This window comes from Equus quagga, chromosome 2, assembly GCF_021613505.1.
Source record: "Equus quagga isolate Etosha38 chromosome 2, UCLA_HA_Equagga_1.0, whole genome shotgun sequence".
Classification (NCBI taxonomy): Eukaryota; Metazoa; Chordata; class Mammalia; order Perissodactyla; family Equidae; genus Equus; species Equus quagga.
The window spans coordinates 28,352,095-28,360,615 of record NC_060268.1 but is presented as its reverse complement, the minus strand read 5'-3'; the positions used below and the strand labels follow the sequence as shown (position 1 = coordinate 28,360,615).

The following is an 8,521-nucleotide window of genomic DNA, read 5'->3' as shown; positions in this document are numbered from 1 at the left end:
TTGTCCTTTCCAAGAGTCTATTAATTAGTTTTGACCCTTTACATGTCCATATATACTTTAGAATTGTCCTGTCAAGTTGCCTGCCCAATTGTGGAATTTTGATTGGATTTTTAAGATTATAGATTACTTTGATGAGATTTGACATTTTTACAATACTGATTTTTCCAGTCCAGAAACATGGACTGTCTTTCCATTTATGTAGCTTTTCTTTAATTCTCCAATAATATTTTGTATTTTCTGCCTTGAGATTTTGCACATTTTAAAAGATGTGTTTCTAGGTAATTTCATTTCATTGTTTGATGCTATTATAAAGGAAACCTTTTAAAAATTTAACATTCCAACAGTTGGTGATGACATATAGAAATATAAGTAATCTTTGCATCACTTTTCATTTCTAGTAATATACCTGTAGATATATATATATATTTGCTTTACACAGTGAAGGTTTATTTCTGACTCATATCACAGTCTTGGGGGATGCAGCAATGGCTTGGAGATCCAGGCTCTTCAGTGTGAGGCCTACGTGGTCACCAAGGATAAGGAGGAGAGCTGGGACAGGCACACGTGGACACTTATACCACTTGTGCTCACACACCTCTGGCCAAGACTGATCACCTGATCAGCCTAACTGCAAGAGAGTCATGGGGGGCCATGGCATTGGTGAGCCCTCACAGCCTCACCATGGAGAAAAGGAGAAGTAAAAGGTGCTTGAGACCACCACCATTATTATCAAAAGCCATCCCACCTGCCGAGAAGGACAAACACCTAGGAGTTCATTTATTATCAGTCGTTGGATACTAAATCCTACAAATGGTGTCAATAGCATCCTTCCTTTGTGTATGTCTTTAAATTTTCTTTTTACACAATCAATTCTTCGTTTTTGTTTCTTCTAGTGAAAACCTTCAGTATGTTGAATAGGAGATAGCAGCCATCCTAATTTTGTTTCAGTCTCAAATAGAAATCTAACATGATTTCACCGTTAAATATGTTGTCTGATATAACAAACAATGAGGCATTTTTTTGTAGATACACTTCATCAAACTAAGAATATTACCTTCTGTTCCTGGTTTTCCAGTAATTTTTATCATGAAAGATATTTAATTTTATTAAATGAATTTCCCACATCTATTAAAATAGTCATTACTTTTCTCCTTTGGTCTGTTTGTTGAATTACATTGATTTTTCTAATGTGAAGTCAATCCTGCCTTTATTCAATAGCTACAGTTTTGTCAGAGATGTTATAATTTTTATATATGGCCTTATTTGGTTTGCTAATTTTTTGTTTAGAACTTTTGTATCCATGTTCATGAATGAGACTGGCCAAAATAATTCTTTCTCTTAATGTCCTTGTCTGCTTCTGATATAAAATTCATAGTTGCTTCACAAAATGAGTTATTTCCATATATCTGGGAATGTTCTAGTTATTACCATTCTGGCTTTTTACTTCTATATTTTGGCTGAGTAACTTTTCTCACCTTTATCCCTCAAATGTCATCAAGCAAATGATTTCATATATTTTTTCAACTTTCAGATTTTCTCAGTGGTAGGGTTAAGTTGATTATCTTACTATATAATTCCAAGAAACTTCCTCATTTGCTTTTCATCACAGAAAACTCTGAGCTCTTGGAATATGTCACCTCTGGTTGTTATCTTAGAATCTTATCTTAGATTATCTTAGAAGATATCGTGGGCCTTTTTGTTCTCCAGTAAAGCAGGTCTCTAGTCCTTACTCCAGGATGTAATGATGCATTCAGAGCCTTCATCTTTCTTGAACTGATGTTGAAATGCCTCAGGTTCATAAATAATTTAACATGTACTTGGTGTCCCTTCTGTGCAAGGCACAGTGCAAGGGGCTGATGATACCAATATGAACACAGCATTGCTCCGGACTTCAAGGAGCTCACTCGTAGACAGGATGTTGAAGTGTAACAGCAGTGTAGTGTAATAGGTGGAAAGGTGAAAGTAATCAAAGAGACAAAGAGGAGGACAACCAAAGTGAGACTTGGGGAGCTGGGAAAAGATTCTGGTAAAAGAGGATCCTGAAATGAGTAAGAGAGAATGAGAAGGAATAAAGGAGGAGGCAGAGTAAACCAAGCAGAGTAAGCACCTTGTTATCACCTGGTGTTTGTAAACCCAGGAAACATGGCACATTTTGACTGAGTCAGAGAGTTTGGGTGGAGATGGGAGTGGGGGAAATGGAACTGATAATGCTGGTTACTTCAAAGGTAGTTCTTTCAAAGAGCCTCCAGTATTTTCAGTAAAATGTAAAGGTGAGAGGAAGAAAAAGGCCACCTGTAAAAAGAGTAGGGCTTCCCATCTTCTGGGACAGTGCTGACCTCCCATCAAGGGTGGGTCATGCTACAAGACGCAGAGGTAGGAACTCACCTGCCCTTTTTGTAACTCTGACTCCTGCCCTATTATGTGACATACAGTGAGAGACAATGAGGCTGCAAGAATGGGAAAAGCACAGGGGAAAACAAGGAACCATGCCAAGGAAGAAACTGCTTGTTTATAGGCTTTTATCCCAGGCATGGCTTCTCAGACGCTGCTCTTCTGCCTTGTAAAACAAGGGGTGCCTTCTGATCCTGAGGAAACTGAGTCACCAGGTTATTTCTTGTGGCTACTAGCCTCTAGGACCCCACCCACCCCTCTTCTAGAGAGTGTTATTTATCTTCAAAGTGTTCAATGATTTTGACTTGAGCAAGCTCTGATATTTAGATAAGGAGACTTCGCCTTAAAATTCCCCAAGGTATTTCAGTCTGTGTACAATATGAGACAGGCAGGCAAAAGTTGGACCTGAAAGGATTACATCTCTTATCCTCCATCCTGAAAAGACTATGAAACTTATCCACACTCCCTTTATCCACTACTGATTGAAAAAAAATGTTTCACTTGAGGCCAGGTCTTATGTTTCTTGCTTATGGATTTTACATGCAAACAGTCATTTTACCAGTCTTGGACCACCTCCTTCTTGATTGCTGGTATTAGCATGAGTGCAGAGATGGAGGAGAGTGACAAAAGCTTTGGTTTCTAATCAATACCACTATTGAAAGTAAAAATTTTCATTTAATATGTATTTATAACCATTTATTACCACAGGGGATGGCTTCCATAGAGGATTATATTGATCCAGGCATCAGGAACCCAGCTAGAGGCAGTCCTTGCTGAGAAAGGCTACCCAGGTGATGAAGAGATGAGATGATGAAGTTTGAGAGAAGACAATTTCAAAAGCTCTTGAATGGAAATTGTCCAATTCTCCATTCCTGCTAAATATGAAAAGTAGGCAAACCCTTCATCCAACATAAGATTTTTCTCTCTTGGCATCAGCAATGTTTCTGTCTTCATCTGTCAGCTGATCCAAGTCAGGCAGCTGCAAAAAGTATGTGCAGAGAAAATGACAGTGGGAGTGGAAATGAATGGAGAGGAGGTGAATATGGAAGTACACGAACATTATCAACCATTATTCTGCTGGTCACACTGGTAGAATAATGTACATATCAAGTGATGAAGCCATGGTGTCTTCTCTATGGAGACTCATAAGGGATGTTGAGAAATCTTCCCCTTGCTTCTGGGGTGAGCAGCAATTGGAATTCCAAGGGTACGATGAGATTGGATAAAATTCCACGCACAATTATTTTTATCTTCCTTTCCTGCTAGTCCTGGACTTGTATGTATGCTCTAGTGGTACCATACATAGTTACACACTAAATCAGCACTCTTCAGTTTTCTGTTTATCTCTTAAAACTGTTCTGTGTCCACTCCATTCCCTGAGCACAGATGTACTGCTCCTGATCTAAAACTCAGCTGACACCAGCGCATTGGCTCTACCAGGAGACCTCCTGCATTTTCTACTCTGCCAGCCGCCCAGCCTGAATAAGAACTTCCAAAGATTGATTTTAGTTTTAGATTTGTGTGGAATGATCTATTTACTTCCACTGTAGTTTTCAGCACATTGTATTGTAACCATGTGCTTCCCATCTCTGTCTCCTACAGACACTGAAATATTTAAGGGCAAGACCTACATTTTAATCTCTATATATGTGGAAGACTCACAATACCTGAGGCAGATTAGGTGCTTATTAGGTGGTTTGTGAACAGAACATGCCTGAATGCCAACCTTAAGGAGCGGCAGCTTTTTTGAGTCCACATGACCTGGGTTCATGGGATAAGAAAAGGGTGCAGGACATAGTAGGCCCCTTATTGATGAATACCCCCTCTGGTAATAATGATAAGGGCATATTTCTTAGTAGATAGGAAAAAAAATCTAAGCGTAAAGGCAGAAGCATTAGCCCAGTGCATGAAAGGGTATGATTCTAGGATGTCCAGGACAGGCATAGGATTCCAGGATCCATGCCACGGTGATAATTTCCGCATATGCTGACGTTCAAGACTGCGGTCTCTTTGCAGGAGCAGAGCTGTAAAACTCACAATTAGCTCAGCTGTCTGTGCTGAGAACAAGGTTGGAGAAACCAAGCTTTTACAATAAGAACCAAAAGAACTCCAGAGACAGTGAAAAAAAGTAAAAAATAAACAAAACCTCAAGCTACGAGGAGAAACATGAAGATACAATACTAACAGGCCACCAAAATAGGCCACTGAGAGAAATAATTGTCCCTCTGAAACTAAATTGATAACCGGCTGTATTTACATATAAAAAATTCAAATAGAATGGAGTACAGATTTTGTGAATGTTTGGAGTGTCCAAAACTGAGTTCTCAGGAAATAATATGCAAAGAAGACAAAATAGACGATTTTGTTTGACTTACTTTAAATTATTTACAGCATGAGAATTACAACAGTGAAAATACATGCAGACAAAAAAGAAAAACAAGCAGAGAGAAGGATGCATACAAGCAGAGAAGGACGAGGAAGAAATCGGAAGAATGGTAGGATTATTCATGGGCATGTGATGGTCTTTATCTGGCTGAAACAAAGGACATCCCCTGGACACCTCCCAAGGGCCGACCTGTGTGGCAGAGAGATAGTTGCCCATGTGGATGAAGCAAAGCCATAGTGTGGAGGCGGAGCCAGATCCGGGAAGCCAAAGAAAGACCAGGACGGCAGAGTGAAGAAAAGAGGAAAGGATGTGGCATTTGGTAGGGGTGGCCAAATATCACAGGAAAAGGAGGACCGATTATGAGATAAAGGGTACATTGTGTGCGTGTGTATGTGAGTGCAGTGATGGCGGCAGTATCCCAAAGCTGGCGCCCCTCCTGATGCAGGATGGGGCAAAAGCTGTCAGGCACCTCCTTCGAGCCGGAATCGAACCAGCGACCTAAGGATGTCCACACGAGTCCAGGCTACAGTCCTCCGCTCTACCAGCTGAGCTATCGAAGGGTGCACGCCTCCAAAGGTGGGGCACTGCTTTTCCTGGAAATGACGGGGCCCAGGACACTGGGCCGCCCCGGGGGCCAACACACGCGGGGTGGTCGAAGCCCCTTTGCTGGCAAGAGAGCCGCGCACAAGCCTGGGCTTGGTAGCGCCGGGGCTTCCCTGGCCGGCGACTTGCGAGAGGCCTGGGCGCGCCCCGCCCGCGCCCGCGCCCGCGCCCGCGCCCGCGCCCCAACCCGGGGCTCTCACCTGTTGCCCTATCGCCCCTCCCCGCAGCCCTGTCTCCAGGCGGGGAGGACAGGCGCAGCCACGAGGGGCCAGAGAGCCGGCTACAGAGCGAGGGCAGAGGGGCGTTGGCGGAACGGATGCCCGTGTCCGCTGGAGGAGGGCTTGCTGAGGAAAGGGAAGGAGGAGAAGCCGCCCGAAAGGGCACGGCCTGGGCGTGCGGCTGCCAAGGGCAGGCGCCAGGTGCCCCGGAGGCCCCTCAAGGAGCCCGGTCTCTAAGCGCCGCGCCCCGCCCACCTCCTCCCCGCCGCGCCCCCGCAAGCCGCGCCCCGCGCCCCACCGACTCCCCGTCCCCACCGCCCCGGGGTCCGCGCCCAGCTTTTGACTCGTCCCCCCCCCAGCCCCCGCCACCCGGCCCAGCTGCCCACCGCCGCCTGGCTTTTGCCACGCGGGGAGGCTGGCCGCGAAGGGATGCGGGAAGGCTCTCGGGCCAGGCCCGGAGAGCACGCCCACCCGTCCCCAGCCAGCGCCGCCAGTCCCGCGGCTCGCCTCCCCTCCTCTGCCCAGCGACCCACCGCCATTCCCTTGGCAGAGGCGGTGGCTCCGCGGAGCAGCTCGAGGTTCTGTGGGCTTCCTGCAGAGGACCAGGGACCAAGGGAAAGGGGCAGCGCAGACCCGGGCCCGGCTCGGACCCCTTGTCCCGGCTCCAGGGCTTCCACAAACCTTGCAGATCCCCCCTGGGATTTGCCCGCCACCCCGAGACCGCTCCCTCAGCCTTCCACAGTCCCAGAGAGGCATGGCAAGCCACGTCCAAGTGACACGCCATGGAATGAGCGTGTCGCCACCCACCTCCTGCCCTGGAGACATGCGTGTCTGCACCCGCCACGATGAGGGCCCTGCTGCCCTCGGGGAGGCCCCAGGCAGGAAGAGTCGAATGTGCCCCGGGGGCGGGGGCGGGGGCGGAGTCTCACCCTCGGGGTGCCGGGCGCCAGGGCCCACAGCTGCCGGCCCTCGCCCCCCACCTCCCCGCCGCCCTTCCCCCAAAGCACCCAAGCAGCTGGCCCAAGGCTCCGTCCGGCACCTTCCGCGTCCCGTCAGGGGGCGCATCCGAGGAAGGCCCAAGGTTCTGCCCTGGCTCCCTGGCCACTGGTCTCCTCCCATGGGGCCCTTCAAGGCTGGGGACCCTCTGTGGCTGCAGAGCCAACCCTTGCTCCCGAGGGCCACCTGGGAGGCTACAAGGGCACGGCACCCTGGGCCCGCACCTGTGGAGACTCCACGGCCCGGGGCTCAGCCCGGCTCAGTTGGCGCTGGTGGGAGAGAAGGGAAGGCTCAGACTCCCCCCCTCCCCGGCCCCCTCTCCGGCCCCCGGGGGGAGACTGGGGGCGGCATGGCAGGAGAGGAAGAGGACGGGGAAGCCCGGGCTCCGGTTGCCCAAAGCCACCTGTGGGCTCAGGGCTCGCGCGAGAGAGGCTGCTCGGTTGGCCCCAGGGCCTTCCTCTCGCTTCAGCTGGCAGTCCTCTCGCTGAGGAGCTCCAGCTGTCCGTGGGGTCTCCGGAGTCTCCTTGCCGCAGGAGGGCAGAGACCAAGGACCACTCCCTGGCCGCCTTCCGTGTGCCCAGACTGCCCGCCACGCCCAGCCACAGCCCTGGAACCCAGCTCCATCCACAAGGCAGAGAGCAGAGAGTTGCCTTCTGTCTCTGGGTCTGTCTGGCTGTCTCCCTCCACCTCTCCCTCTCGCTCTCTTTCTCTCGGTCTCTCCCTCGACTTCCACGGCTGTCTGTCCAGGTCAGGAGGAGCAGGGGCATCGAGGCAGGTGGTTGTGACACCACGCAGCAGAGCAGGATCAGTCACCGCTCTTTCCGAAGGAACTCAACCCCTCCCCTGGCGACAGGAAAGGGTGTGAAGGCGAGTGAAAGTGGAGGGGCTGCCCGGGGGGCCGCAGCCCCGTCCTCAGATGCACAGGACAGCTGGCCCGGCCGGCCAAGGTTCCCAAGCCGGCTCTCAAGGCCCACCAAGGGCCCTGCCGCCTGCCGCTCCTGCCCAAGTCAGCCTCCCCCGGGGCAGCTGCGCAATTGGCAATGGCTGGAAATGTCTCAGGGTGGCGCTTCTGTCCCGCGACTAGGTAAAGCGGGGCAGGAGAGAGGGTTTGCTGTCTCTGCAGGTGTACGTGTTGATGGGCCCATCAAGAGAGAGACAGAGAAAGAGTGCCAGAGACACAGAGAGACAGAGAGAGACAGAGAGGAGGGCCGGGGGGTGTGGGCGTAGCAAGAGAGATGGAGAGAGCAAGAGAGCTAGAGAGACTGCGGGTGGGCTCGACAGAAGAGAGACGGTGAGAGCAGCATCCCAGGAGGAGGGCGGAGCAGGAGACAGAGATGGAGAGGCCGAGTGTTCAAGAAGGACGCCCCAGGGCCGTGGGTGCCCAGCGCGACGGGGTGACAGCGTGCCTGCTGGTCGGCCTCCGGAGCTCGCCGTGGATGGCTCTCCAGGGCCCACCTGTGTGGCAGGCAGCTTGCTGTGCAGGTATACGGAGCAAAGCGGTGGGGTGGTGGCAGAGGCGGCGCTGGGAAGCAGGAGGGCTGGGTGAAGAAAAGGAGAAAGGGCGCGGCGTTTGGTGGAGGCCACCCCATGTGGCAGGAGCCAGGGGGACCGATTATGCGCTACAGGGCACGGGTGTGCGTGCGTGCGTGCGTGTGTGTGCGTGTGTGCGTGGAGTGCGGGCAGCAAGCGGGCGTGTGCTCCCTAGTGACAGCAGGCCGGCCCGTCCCGTCCCGTCCCGTCCCGTCCCGTCCAGTCCCTGTGTCGGTGGAATGGAGAGGCTTTCCTGGCTTTGGCCTGGGAGAGGGAGGCGGCTGCGATGCTGCAGGGGGGCCCAAGGGCAGGGGCAGCAGCGGTGGGGCTGGGCGCCGGGCGCTAGCGCCCCTCCTGATGCAGGATGGGGCAAAAGCTGTCAGGCACCTCCTTCGAG

At 51.2% G+C, this 8,521-nt stretch overlaps 1 non-coding gene across 1 annotated transcript; it reads right to left on the bottom strand.

Moving 5' to 3' along the window:
* Window positions 1-5,247: 5,247 nt before the first annotated feature.
* Window positions 5,248-5,337, bottom strand: TRNAY-GUA (transfer RNA tyrosine (anticodon GUA)). Its single transcript is given in 2 exon segments — window positions 5,248-5,283; window positions 5,301-5,337. It is a non-coding gene; the product is annotated as a tRNA-Tyr (tRNA).
* Between the last annotated feature and the right edge of the window lie 3,184 nt (window positions 5,338-8,521).